Here is a 12046-nt window from a genome sequence, read left to right as displayed (position 1 = left end):
CGGGAGTAGGTGGGTACCGAGCGGCCGGGGGAGCGATTGGTCTCACCCGCCGCGGAGGGAGGGGCTGGGAGGAGCCGGAGCGGGAACCCGGGACGGAGAGGGCGGGGATAGAGAAGTTTCTAGAGACGGCGGTGGCTAAACCAGTTCGGGCTCTAGTGCTAAGGGCGCGTATATAAAAATTAATATTTCTGGTTCATTCCTCCTGCTGACTGCCTGTGTCCCCTTCTCCCCTGAGACCCTGAGACTCTGGAGACCGCCCCCCACTCCCACCGCCCCGCGCGCTCCTGGGCCATGCCTCGCCTGTTTCCCAGCCTAACTGGATTCTTCCAGATCCTTCTCCATCCCTCTACATCACTCCTTTACCTAAATTGCCATCAGATCCGCCCTATACATTGCAGCCCGCAGCGTGGTTTGCTCAGAGCTGTAGAGCCGGATGTGAGTGGCAGCGCGTGGGTCTCCCCGACCCGAGATGCGAATTCTTATAAAAGCCGACCGTAAATACAGACAGCGTGACCTCCCAGCGTTCACTCGGCGAGTACACTTAATGAAATGGGGAGGAAGAGGGGAGTCCGCAGGGCGGGAGGGGGAGTGAGTGAGTAGCAGTTACACCAGTACACAGTGGGCGAAAGCAGCCTTGATTTCCCCAGAGCTGGGAAGACGTGGCGCTTTCAGCTCTTTAAAATGTTACGAGCTGCCGATTTGCAAGAAATGACCCGATTAACTAAGGAGTCTTAAATGGCGCACGTATTAAAGGAACGTTCCCAGACAGTAAAACTGCCGTTTCGGTTAATACTTGAAAAGTGGTTTCAACTCACGAAAAAATTCCGTTTTACTGACTTGCGGGAAGGAATATTATCTAATTAATATTTGGTTCTCAAATGTTTATAGACTGCCCTTGGAGTGCAGAGCATCTTTACGGTGAGTCAAAGCTCGGCAACATCTAGTTACCCAAACAATAGCTTTTTGACAAAAAGATCTGTCTACAGAGGGTCTTGATTTTGCCCAGCCCTTAACCCCAGTTTCGCATATTGCCTGGTGTGGTATCAATTATTGGCTATATTAATTTGTATTCTAATAATAATAATTTGGGGGGAGCCCTCGCCATAGGCCCGGCGCTATGCTGTTGTATGCAACTGTCCCATTTAGTAGGTAATTAAAAGGTCTTAACAGATGAAATTTCAATACCATAACATAATTTGATAATTCATCGTAGTCCCTTCTGATGGAACTTCACCGGAAGGAGATGCAGAGGAAATAAAATTGTTGCCTCCAGCACTTTACAACAAACGAGTTTTGCCACAACTAACATTTTCTTATTAGGTGACTGGGGATACCCTCAGAGGATATGGGAGGTTGGTTCTCTAGAGATTAAATCTATTTCTTTTCTTCACTTTCCTTAGTAGGGTAAGAAGTAACAATGTCAAAGCCCTCCAAAGCTCCAGGAGACAGGGATGGAGAGGAAGGTGCTGGCTTGTGGGTTTGGCAGTTATCTTGCTGTTGGCTTATGCACCTGCTTATTCTCAGCAGGTGCTAGTTTCTTCTGATGCTAGGGCCATTAGGTATTATCTGGCAGAACAATTTGGGATAGAAAAGTTCACCTTTAGATTAATGCTTTTTTTGCATTTTTTTCTTTGTTGGAAGCAAACAGCATAGGTCTTTTAATTCCTGTCAGTACACAATAATTAAGCACTTAAGATGTGCCTAACATTGTATGAACACATACTTTAGTAACAGTAGAAAGAGCATATGTGTTGGAGTAAGCAAAGAGGTGGGTTGCCCACATACTAACTGTTCAATTTGGTGCAGGTTACAGGGATAGTAACAGCTGTCAATGAGGGTAGTTGTGATGGTTAAAGAAGAGAGAATGTGTGTCAGGTATCTAGCACAGTGCTCGCCTTCAAGGGAGTGGTTAATAAATTATGGTCATGATTCTAATGTGGTAAGTGCTATGGTGGGGATGCAGACAAAGTGCTAAGAATTCAGAGGTCTATAAGAGAGGGGAAAGATAGGGCGGAAGGGAAAGAGGAAGGACAAGAGGGAAAGGTTTCTAGCAAGAAAGTTCTTTCCCCATTCAGTGAGTGAGTAGATGAGGGGGCTGGGAGATGGAAGGGAGAGGGGAGGGGCAGTAGGATTTAAGTTCTTGAATCCCAGAGCCAGATCTTATTGTTTCTGGAATTTTTTTCTGGTTATTTACATTATATTCTTCTGATTGTAAAACTTACACATATTCAATGTAGAAAGTACAGAGATGTTTTGTTCTTTCCCTCTTCCTTACTCCTTTCCTAGCCCATTTAAATTAGTATTCTCATCAAAGATATTTTACAGTGTAATTATTTTTTGCTGATATCATTATCATTCAGAATCCTTCCAAAATACTCCCTTTTGCTAGAGAAAGACAGAACACATTTTTTTTTTTTTTTAAATCATCTACCTTACTCTATAGATGACTCATGCTGTGGTTGCTGTGGTTAGAAGTCATCTATAGAATAAGGTAGATGATTTTTTAAAAGAAGGCCAAAATGAGCCTTTCTGAGCTCATCCAATTCACGTCCCTAGTGGTAGGCCCATCCTTCATAGATGAAGACCCCCTTGTTTTTTTAAACTTGCTATTTTGACAGGCTGCCAGTACTCTTAAATATTTTTTACAATTATGTAATAGTTGAATCGTTCAAAAGAATGTGAGGTGAGTCTGTGTGTGTGTATATACATGTATATACACGTTATATAACATGCCAACGTAATGAACCTTGGTAATATATCACCATACTTAAGAATTAAAACATTACCAATATGATTTGTGTCAAAAATGTAATACCCAAAATGTTAAGGACCCTTATATAATTTCTTGCTACATTTGTGGTCTGTTTACTGAGAAAATACAACTATACCACTGACCAAAACAGCTACTACACGGTTCATAAAATATTTACTTATTTTAGTGATGACAGTTCCATTTTCATCATTTGAAAAATAGTAGACTTCTGTGTGAACAGAAGTCTGCACAGATTGGGTTTACATGGTTTGAAACCTCAGCTGCGTCATTGAACACACCATGAGTACTTGGGCAAGGATATGAGGTCTGTGTCTAGATTCATTTTTTTGCTCGTGAATGTCCAGTTCCAGCACCATTTGTTGAAAAGGCTATTTTTGTTCAATTGTATTGCCCTTGCTCCTTTGTAAAAGATCAGTTGACTATATTTATGTGAGTCTATTTCTGGCCTGCATTTTCTGTTGCATTGATCTACTTGTCTGTACTTTCACGAAAACCACACTGCCTTGATTACTGTGACTATAGTAAGTCTTAAAGTCTGGTAGTAGCAATCCTACAACTTTGTTTTTCTCCTTCAATATTGTGTTGGCTATTCTGGGTCTTTTGCCTCTTCATATAAACTTAGAAGTTTGTTGATATCTACAAATTAACTTGCGGGGATTTTGATTGGGACCGCTTTGAATGTGTAGATCAAATTTGGAAGAACTGGCATCTTGACAATATTAAGTCTTCCTATCCATGAACATGGACTATCTCCCCATTTATTTAATTCTTTGATTTTCTTCATCAGAGTTTGGTAGTTTTCCTCATATAGATATCGTACTAATTTTGTTAGATTTATACCTGGCTATTTTATTTTGGGGGGTGCTAATGTCAATGGTATCATGTTTTTAATTTCCAATTCCACTTGTTCATTGATGGTATATAGGGAAGCTATTAACTTTTGCATATAAACCTATATCCCACCACCTTGCTATAATTTCTTATTGGTTCTATTATTTTTTAAATTATTATTTTGGATTTTCTACATGAATGATCATCTGTGAAGAAAGATAGTTTTATTTCCTTCCCAATTTTGGTTAGTGATTTTTTTTATGTGTGTCTTGTTTAAAAAAACCTTTTCCTATTCCAGGGTCAAGAAGATAGTCCTTCCTTTTTGCGTTAGTCCCTTTTTTGTGTTTGCTTTTTTAAATTCTAGAAGCTCTTTTTTCACATTTAGGTCTATGATCCACTTCCAGTCAATTTTTACATATGGAGTGAGGATAGAGTGAAAGTATTTTTTTCCATATAGATGTACAATTGACCTGGCAACATTATTCAAAGACCACTTTCCTTCACTGAACTGTGATGGCTTCTTTGACATTCATCAGGTGTGACCATGTATTTATGTTTGTGGACTCTCTTTTGTTCCAGTGATCTGTTAATCTATCTTTGTGCCAACCTTAGTATCTTAGTTGCTGTAGCTTTAAAATAAGTTTTGATGTCTGGTAGTGTAAGTCCCCTCAGCTTTGTTCTTCTATGATTGCCTTGGCTTTCTTAGGTTTTTTTTTTTTTCATTTTCTATATACATTTTAGAGTCGCCTTGTCAATGTCTAAAAAAAATGCTGGTATTCTGATTGAGATTCCATTGACTTTATGAATAAAATTAGGGTGATTCGACATCTTAAATACTGAGGCTTCTAATCCAAGAATATGATACATTCATCCATCTATTTAGGTATTCTTTATTTTTTTTCCAGCAATGTTATTCTTTATATTTTTCAGTATAAAGGTCTTGCTCATCTCTCATTAGATTTATTGCTAGGTATTTTTGGTTTTGGTGCTATTTTAAATGCTGTTTACAAAAGTCAATTTCCTGATTGTTGCTAGGATATAGAGTGCAATTGATTTTTTATTTTTTATTTATATAATTGTGGTAAAATATACATAACATGAAACTTACCATTTCAACCATTTTTATGTGTATAATATAGTGGCACTAAGTACATTCACATTGTTGTACGAACAAGCAAATAATTTCTTTTGGTAAAAGCTTTATTGAAATAGAATTCAGATGCCATATGATTCATCCATTTAAAGTGTACAATGGCTTTTAGGATATCCACAAAGTTGTGCCACGATCACCACAATCAAGTATAGAATATTTTTATCACTGTACTCTTTAGCTCTTACTTCCCAGCCTTCCCCAGCTCCCAGCCCCTGACAACCACTAATCTACTTTTTGTCCATCTTTTCCCTTCTTAGTTCACAGGTATTTAAGAGGTTTGAAAACAATGGCTGGAGCTTCATCTTACTGCATGAGTAATGCTTTAAGAAGTCCTGTAGATACCTTATCTACTCCTGGACTTCCACCAGTCTTTTAGACACTTGCATTTTTTGTTTGCTTATCTGCATGGTTCCTAGCCTTCTTTTTCTCTTTCTCCTTTTCTTTTTCTTACGAATGAAAGAAAGAGATGCAGTCTGACATCTGTCACCCTCTCTCTATGAACATTGAAGCAAACAAACCGACTCTTCCTCGGTGGGTTCTCCCCACCCCAAATCACTGTGTCCTTCCCTGTGGCATGCCTCTTCCCGGTTCATTCTGCTGCTGCTTGAAAACATTTGTCTTTCTACATTTCTGTTCTCCAGTTTTTCTTTCTCTTATGCAATTGGTTATTTATTTATAAAAAGTTATTCATAAAAGCACACTCATTTCCTTTGGTGGTTCATGCAGCTGGTTTTTAAAATCAGCTTTATTGGGGGTATAATTTACATGTTTTGAATTCACCAATGTTAAATGTATAATTCAATGAGTTTTGATAAGTGTGCCTAGCCATGTAGCCACCACAACCACCCTGATACAGAACCTTTGCATCATCCCCAGGAGTTCGCTTCTGCACCTTCACATCCAGTCCATAGCAGACCTCCTCCCTGGATCTTGGCAGCCACTAATTTGCTTTCTCTTATTGTAGGTTTGCCTTTTCTAGAATTTCATGTAACAGAATTATGCAGTATTTTGTTTCTGGCTTCTTTCACTTTGCATACACTTTTAAGATTTACCTGTTGCTGTGTCAGTAGTTTGTCCTTTATTATTATTATTATTACTAAATAGTATTCCATTGTGTAGACATGCCTCGGTTTGTTTATCTGTTCACCAGTTGAAGGACATTTGGGTTGTTTCCAGTCTGCGGCTACTAGAGATGAAGTTGCTGGAACATTTCTGTTCAAATCTTCTTTTGGAAACATGTTTTCATGTCTCTTCATGTCCTAATTAGGAGCGGGATTGCTAGGTCATATGGTAAGTATATATTTGACTTTACAAAGAATTGCTAAACTATTTCCTAAATTGACAGTACCATTCTGTATTTCCACTAGCAGTATATGAAAGTTGCATTTGCTCTGCATCCTTGTCAATACTGACTAGTTTTTTAACCATGCTAGTGGGTATGCAGTAAAATATCATTGTAGTTTTAATTCATACTTTCCTAAGAAATAATGATGTCAAGCATACTTTTGTGTACTTATTTGCCATTTTGTATACCTTTGGTGAAGCATCTGTTCATATCTTTTACCTATTTTTAAAAAATCAGATCGTTATCAATTTGTAAATGATGCGTGTGGGGGGGGGGGCGGAGAGGGGATAGTAGTAAGCTGAATAATGACCCTCCAGAGATGTCCATGTCTCAGTCTCCAGAAACTACGAATGTGTTACCTTGGATATCGAAATGGGGAGATTATCCTAATGGGTCCAATGTAATCACAAGGGTCTTTATAAGAAGGAGGTAGGAGGGTCAGCATCAGAGGTGGAGATGTGACAGTGGAAGCAGAAGTCAGTGTGCTATGGGGCCATGAGCGTGGAATACATTCATTCTCTAGAAGGTGGAAAGGCAAGGAAACAGGTTTTTTCCTGGAGCCTCCAGAAGGAATGCAGCCCAGCTGACACCTTGATTTTAGCCCAAGGAGACTGATTTTGGACTTCTAACCTCCATAACTGTAAGATAGTAAATTTACGTTATTTTAAGCCACCAAATTTGTGGTAATTTGTTATAGCAGGAGTGTAGAGGCACTGATGTTCATGGAATAATTTGAAGCTAGTCTTTGCTTCTAAGTCCAGTGTGGTTTTGTTTCTAACATTTTGTTCTGAGTGGAGGGAGCAGGGTCTTTCAGATAGTGGGACTAGTACAAGAAGGCCACCACAAGCTGGATATGAGCAACTGTGGCACATAGATGAGTCTTAGATGGTATAGAGGGTTTTGGAAGAATAGGAGATGAGATTATTAGGTGGAGAGTACTGTGTTTTTTTTGAAACAGAAGAATTTAGGCTTGAGATAGTAAGAAACCATTTAAATGATGGAGCATTTAGTGTGTTTGTCAGAAGTACGTGGGGGTTGGTGGAGTTGTCTGGACTGGGATGAAACAGACACTGAGAAAAAGACTCTCTCCAGGCCCTTTCACTCAGTTTTGATGATAAGGCAAACTTGGCATGCTGCTTTTTTATTATTTTAGAACAGCATTGCACAGTTCTGTGACCCAAGCTGATTCTGTTAATGAGGGGTGAGGAGTTTGGGAGGTCAAAGCCACTTCATCCCTTTGGGACCCTCTGGCTCACTGGACTGCCCAGCATGCTCCATCCCTCATCTTTCCCAAACTGGCACTGGTCTTACTGATGACATCCTGAGATTGCACTGTTAGCCTGGTCAATGCATCACTCTAGTCTACCAGTACTTCACTATATCACTCTGCATGGGCATGGGGTTTGTTAGAGGGGAGGCTCTTGCAAAGGAGGCCAAAGTATACTGTCGTCAGGGAGCTGGAAAAGTATGCAGTTGTCTTCTTTGCTGCTTCTTTCCTGGTGGCACAGTTTTCAAAAGGGAGAATGTGGGTGGGTGGGAGGGTGGGCTGACTGTCCACTTCATACTGTGCCTCCCCACTTCCGGTGCTCTAATGAGACCCCTGATCCTAGGACTCAGGATGCCTCCAGACCCCTGGAGAGTGAATCTTCCATTCACTTTTTTTAAGCGAAGTTTATTGGGGTAACATTTGTTAATACAATTATATAATTTTCAGGTGTACATTATAATTTGACATCTGCATATTCTACCACCCAAAGTCCAGTTTCCTTCAGCTACCATATATTTGATCCCCTTTACCCACTTCACCCTCCCTCTGCTCCCCTATATTTGACTCTCTTAACGCCGTTTACCTCTCCCCTCCTCCCACACACCCTACCCTCTGGTAACCACTAGTCCATTGTCCATGTCCATGAGTCTCCATTTGTTTGTCATATTTATTTGTGGCTTTTAGGTTTATATCCCACGTATAAGTGATATCATGTGGTTTTCAACTTTTTCTGTCTGGCTTATTTTGCTTAGCATGATTATTTCAAGGTGCATCCATATTGTCACAATTGGCAGTATTTCATCCCTTCTTATGGCTGAGTAATATTCCATTGTATTTATGTACCACAGCTTCTTTAGCCAATCATCTATCGTAGGACACTTCGATTGTTTCCATGTCCTGTCACTGTGAATAATGCTGCTCTGAACATCGGTGTGCAAATATCTTTTCGGATGTGGGTTTTCAAGTCTTTGGGGGTAAATACCCAGTAGAGAGATTACTAGATCATATGGTAGATCAATTCTTAGTTTTTTGAGGAACCTCCCTACTGTTTTCCATAGTGGCTGTACCAATTGGCAGTCCCACCAGGAGTGTATGAGGGTTCCTTTTTCTCCGCATCCTCTCCAACATTTATTATTATTTGTCCTGTTCATTATAGCTATTCTAACAGGTGTGAGATGGTATCTCGTTGTGGTTTTGATTTGCCTTTCCCTAATGGCTAGTGATGTTGAGCCTCTTTTCATATATTTGTTGGCCATTTGCATGTCCTCTAGGGAGAAGTGTCTGTTCAGGTCTTCTGCCTATTTGTTGATTGGATCGTTTGGTTTTTTGTTGTTATTAAGTTGTATGAGTTCTTTGTATGTTTTGGATATTAGGCCCTTAATGGAGGCATTGCTTGCAAATATATTCTCCCATTTGGATGGTTGTCTCTTTACCTTGTTGATGGTTTCTTTTGCTGAGCAGAAGTTTTTTTAGTTTGATGTAGTCCCATTCATTTATTTTTGCTTTTACTTCCCTTGCCTTTGAGTTCAAATTCAGAAAATCCTCTTTAAGTCCAAGGTCCTAAAGTTTAGCTCTTATGTTTTCTTCTATGCATTTTATTGATTCTGGCTTTATATTCAGGTCCTTAATGCATTTTGAGTTAATTTTGGTGTGTGGTGATAGACAACAGTCTAGTTTCATTCTTTTGCAGGTGGCCTTCCAATTTTCCCAGCACCATTTATTGAAGAGACTTTCTTTTGTCCAATGTATTTTTTTTGGCTTTTTTGTTGAAAATTATTTGCCCATATAAATATGAATTTACTTCTGGACTCTCTATTCTGTTCCACTGGTCTGTGTGTCTGTTTTTCTGCCAATACCATGCCGTTTTGATTACTGTCACTTTGTAGTATAATTTGAAGTTGGGCAGAGTGATGCCTTCAGCCTCATTCCTTTTTCTCAGGATGGCTTTGGCAGTTTGAGGTCTTTTGTGCTTCATTACAAATCTGATGATTTTTCGTTCTATTTCTTTAAAAAATGCTGATGGGATTTTGATGAGGATTGCATTAAATCTGTATAATGCTCTAGGTAATAAGGTCATTTTAACTACGTTGATTCTTTCATTCCAAGAACATGGAATATCTTTCCATTTCTTTGTATATTCTTCTATTTTTTTTAATAGGGTCTTGTGTTTTCATTATATAGGTCCTTCACATGTTTCGTTAAATTTATTCCTAGATATTGTATTTTTTTTGTTGCAATTGCAAAACAAATTAATTTTTCCACTTCTTTTTCTGACGCTTCATCATTAGAGTATAGGAACACTATGGATTTTTGAACGTTTTTGTATTCAGAGACTTTACTGTATTTGCTTATTGTTTCTAGTAACGTTCTTGTGGAGTCTTTAGGGTTTTCTATAGAGAGAATATGTCATCCATGAATAGCGACGGTTTGACTTCTTTGTTTCCTGTTTGAATGCCTTTTATATCTTCTTCTTGCCTGATTACAATCGCTAGGACCGCCGATGTTATATCGAATAACAGTGGCGATAGTGGACAGCCTGGCCTTGTTTCTGATCTTTGAAGGAAGGTTTTTAGTTTTTCACCATTAAGTATAATGTTGGCTGAGGGCTTGTCATAGATGGCCTTTATTATGTTAAGATATTTTCCTTCTATACCAATTTTGTTAAGTGTTTTGATCATAAATGGATGCTGTATCTTGTCAAAGGCTTTTTCTGCATCTATCGATATGATCATATGATTCTTATTTTTTAATTTGTTTTTGTGGTGTATCACATTAATCTATTTGCATATGTTGAACCATCCATGTGCCCCTGAGATGAAGCCCACTTGATCGTGGTGTATAATCTTTTTCATATGTTGCTGTATTCAGTTCGCTAGTATCTAATTTAGGATTTTTGCATCTGTGTTCATGAGAGATATTGGTATGTAGTTTTCTCTTTTTGTGTTATCTTTACCAGGTTTTGGTATTAGAGTAATATTGGCCTCATAAAATGAGCTCAGAAGATTTGTCTCCTGTTTGATTTTTTGGAAGAGTTTGAGGAGAATAGGTATTAAATATTCTTCGAATGTTTGGTAGAATTCACTGATGAAGCCGTCTGGTCCTGGACTTTTACTTTTTGTAGGTTTTTGATGATTGTTTCAATTTCCGTACTTCTGATTGGTCTATTTAGATTTTCCAGTTTTCGATTCAGTCTAGGAAGGTTGTATTTTTCTAAGTACTGGTCCATTTCTTCTAGGTTATTCAATTTGGTGTTATATACTTTTTCATAGTATTCTTGCATGACCCTTTGTATTTCTGTGATATCAGTCATAATTTCCCCTCTTTCATCCCTGATTTTGTTTATTTGTGTCCTTTCTCTTTTTTCTTTAGTGAGTCTAGCCAGGGTTTTGCCAATTTTATTAATCTTCTCAAGAACCAGCTCTTCGTTGTATTTATTTTTTTTCTTTTTGTTTTCAATTTCCTTTATTTCTGCTCTAATTTTTATTATTTCTTTCCTTCTGCTGACTTTAGGCCTCATTTGTTCTTCCTTTTTCTAGTTTTTTAAGATGAAGCATTAGGTTGTTTATTTGGGATCGTTCTTATTTTTGGAGATAGGCATGTAATGATATGAACTTTCCTCTTATGACTGCTTTTGCCATGTCCCAAAGGTATTGATATGTTGTACTATCATTATCATTCGTTTCTGTATATCTCTTGATCTCCCTTTTTATTTCTTCTCTGACCCAGTTATTTTTCAGTAGCATGTTGTTTAATCTCCATGTGTTTGTGGTTCTTCCTGATTTCTTTTTGCAATTGATCTCTAGTTTCAAAGCATTATGACCAGAGAATATGGTTGGTATGATTTCAACCCTCTTAGATTTGTCGAGGCTGTCTCTGTGTCCCAGTATGTGGTCTATTCTTGAGAATGTTCCATATGTACTAGAAAAGAATGTATAAGTAGCTGTTTTGGGATGGAAGGCTCTATATATATCAATTATGTCCAGTTGGTCTAATGTGTCATTTAAGGATGTTATTCCTTATTGATTTTCAGTTTGGATGATCTGTGTATATCTGAAAATGGGGTATTTAGGTCCCCTACTACAATAGCGTTTTGGTCTGTTTCTTCCTTTAGTTCTGTTAGTAATTGCTTTATATAGTTCGGGGCTCCCTGATTGGGAGTATAGATGTTTATAAGTGTTATGTCTTCTTGGTGCATGATTCCCTTCATCATTATGAAGTGTCCCTCAGTATCTTTCTTTACCTTTTTTATTTTGAAGTCTATTTCATCTGATATTAGTACTGCTACCCCCACTTTTCTCTGAATGCCATTTGCTTGAAATATCATTTTCCACCCTTTCACTTTGAGTCTGTATTTGTCTTTGGAGCTGAGATGTGTCTCCTGGAGGCAGCATATGGTTGGGTTTTGTTTTTTGATCCATTCTGCAACTCTGTGCCTTTTTATTGGTGAGTTCAGTCCATTTACATTTAGAGTGATTATTGAATAATGAGGTCTTCTTATACCCATTTTATCTTTTGGTTTCTGGTAGCTCGGTGTTTCCATTGCTTCCTTGTCCTTGTGTTTCTGTTTTCTTTATTTTGGTTGGCTTTTGTGGGTTTTGCCAGTGGTTCTTCTTGTTTTATGTTATATACTCAGTTCTGAGTCTTTGGTGTGTGGTTACCATTATGAATATGAAAAGG

General features: G+C 38.3%; 1 protein-coding gene across 2 annotated transcripts in view; it reads left to right on the top strand.

The window, feature by feature from the left end:
• Positions 1-3606: 3606 nt before the first annotated feature.
• LOC107509851 overlaps positions 3607-12046 on the top strand; it is a 47414-nt gene continuing 38974 nt past the window's right edge. The window contains exons 1-2 of one of the 2 annotated variants that reach the window (XM_036237848.1): positions 3607-4140; positions 5908-6047. The gene's annotated coding sequence lies outside the window, so the exon portion shown is untranslated. Of the gene's footprint in view, positions 4141-4767; positions 6048-12046 lie in introns of those variants that run through there. The other variant, XR_004955955.1, reaches the window with a different exon arrangement.

Source organism: Rousettus aegyptiacus, unplaced genomic scaffold (assembly GCF_014176215.1).
Source record: "Rousettus aegyptiacus isolate mRouAeg1 unplaced genomic scaffold, mRouAeg1.p scaffold_m13_p_2, whole genome shotgun sequence".
Taxonomy (NCBI): Eukaryota; Metazoa; Chordata; class Mammalia; order Chiroptera; family Pteropodidae; genus Rousettus; species Rousettus aegyptiacus.
Note: the sequence above shows the minus strand (reverse complement) of the source record. Positions and strands in the feature narration are given on the sequence as shown.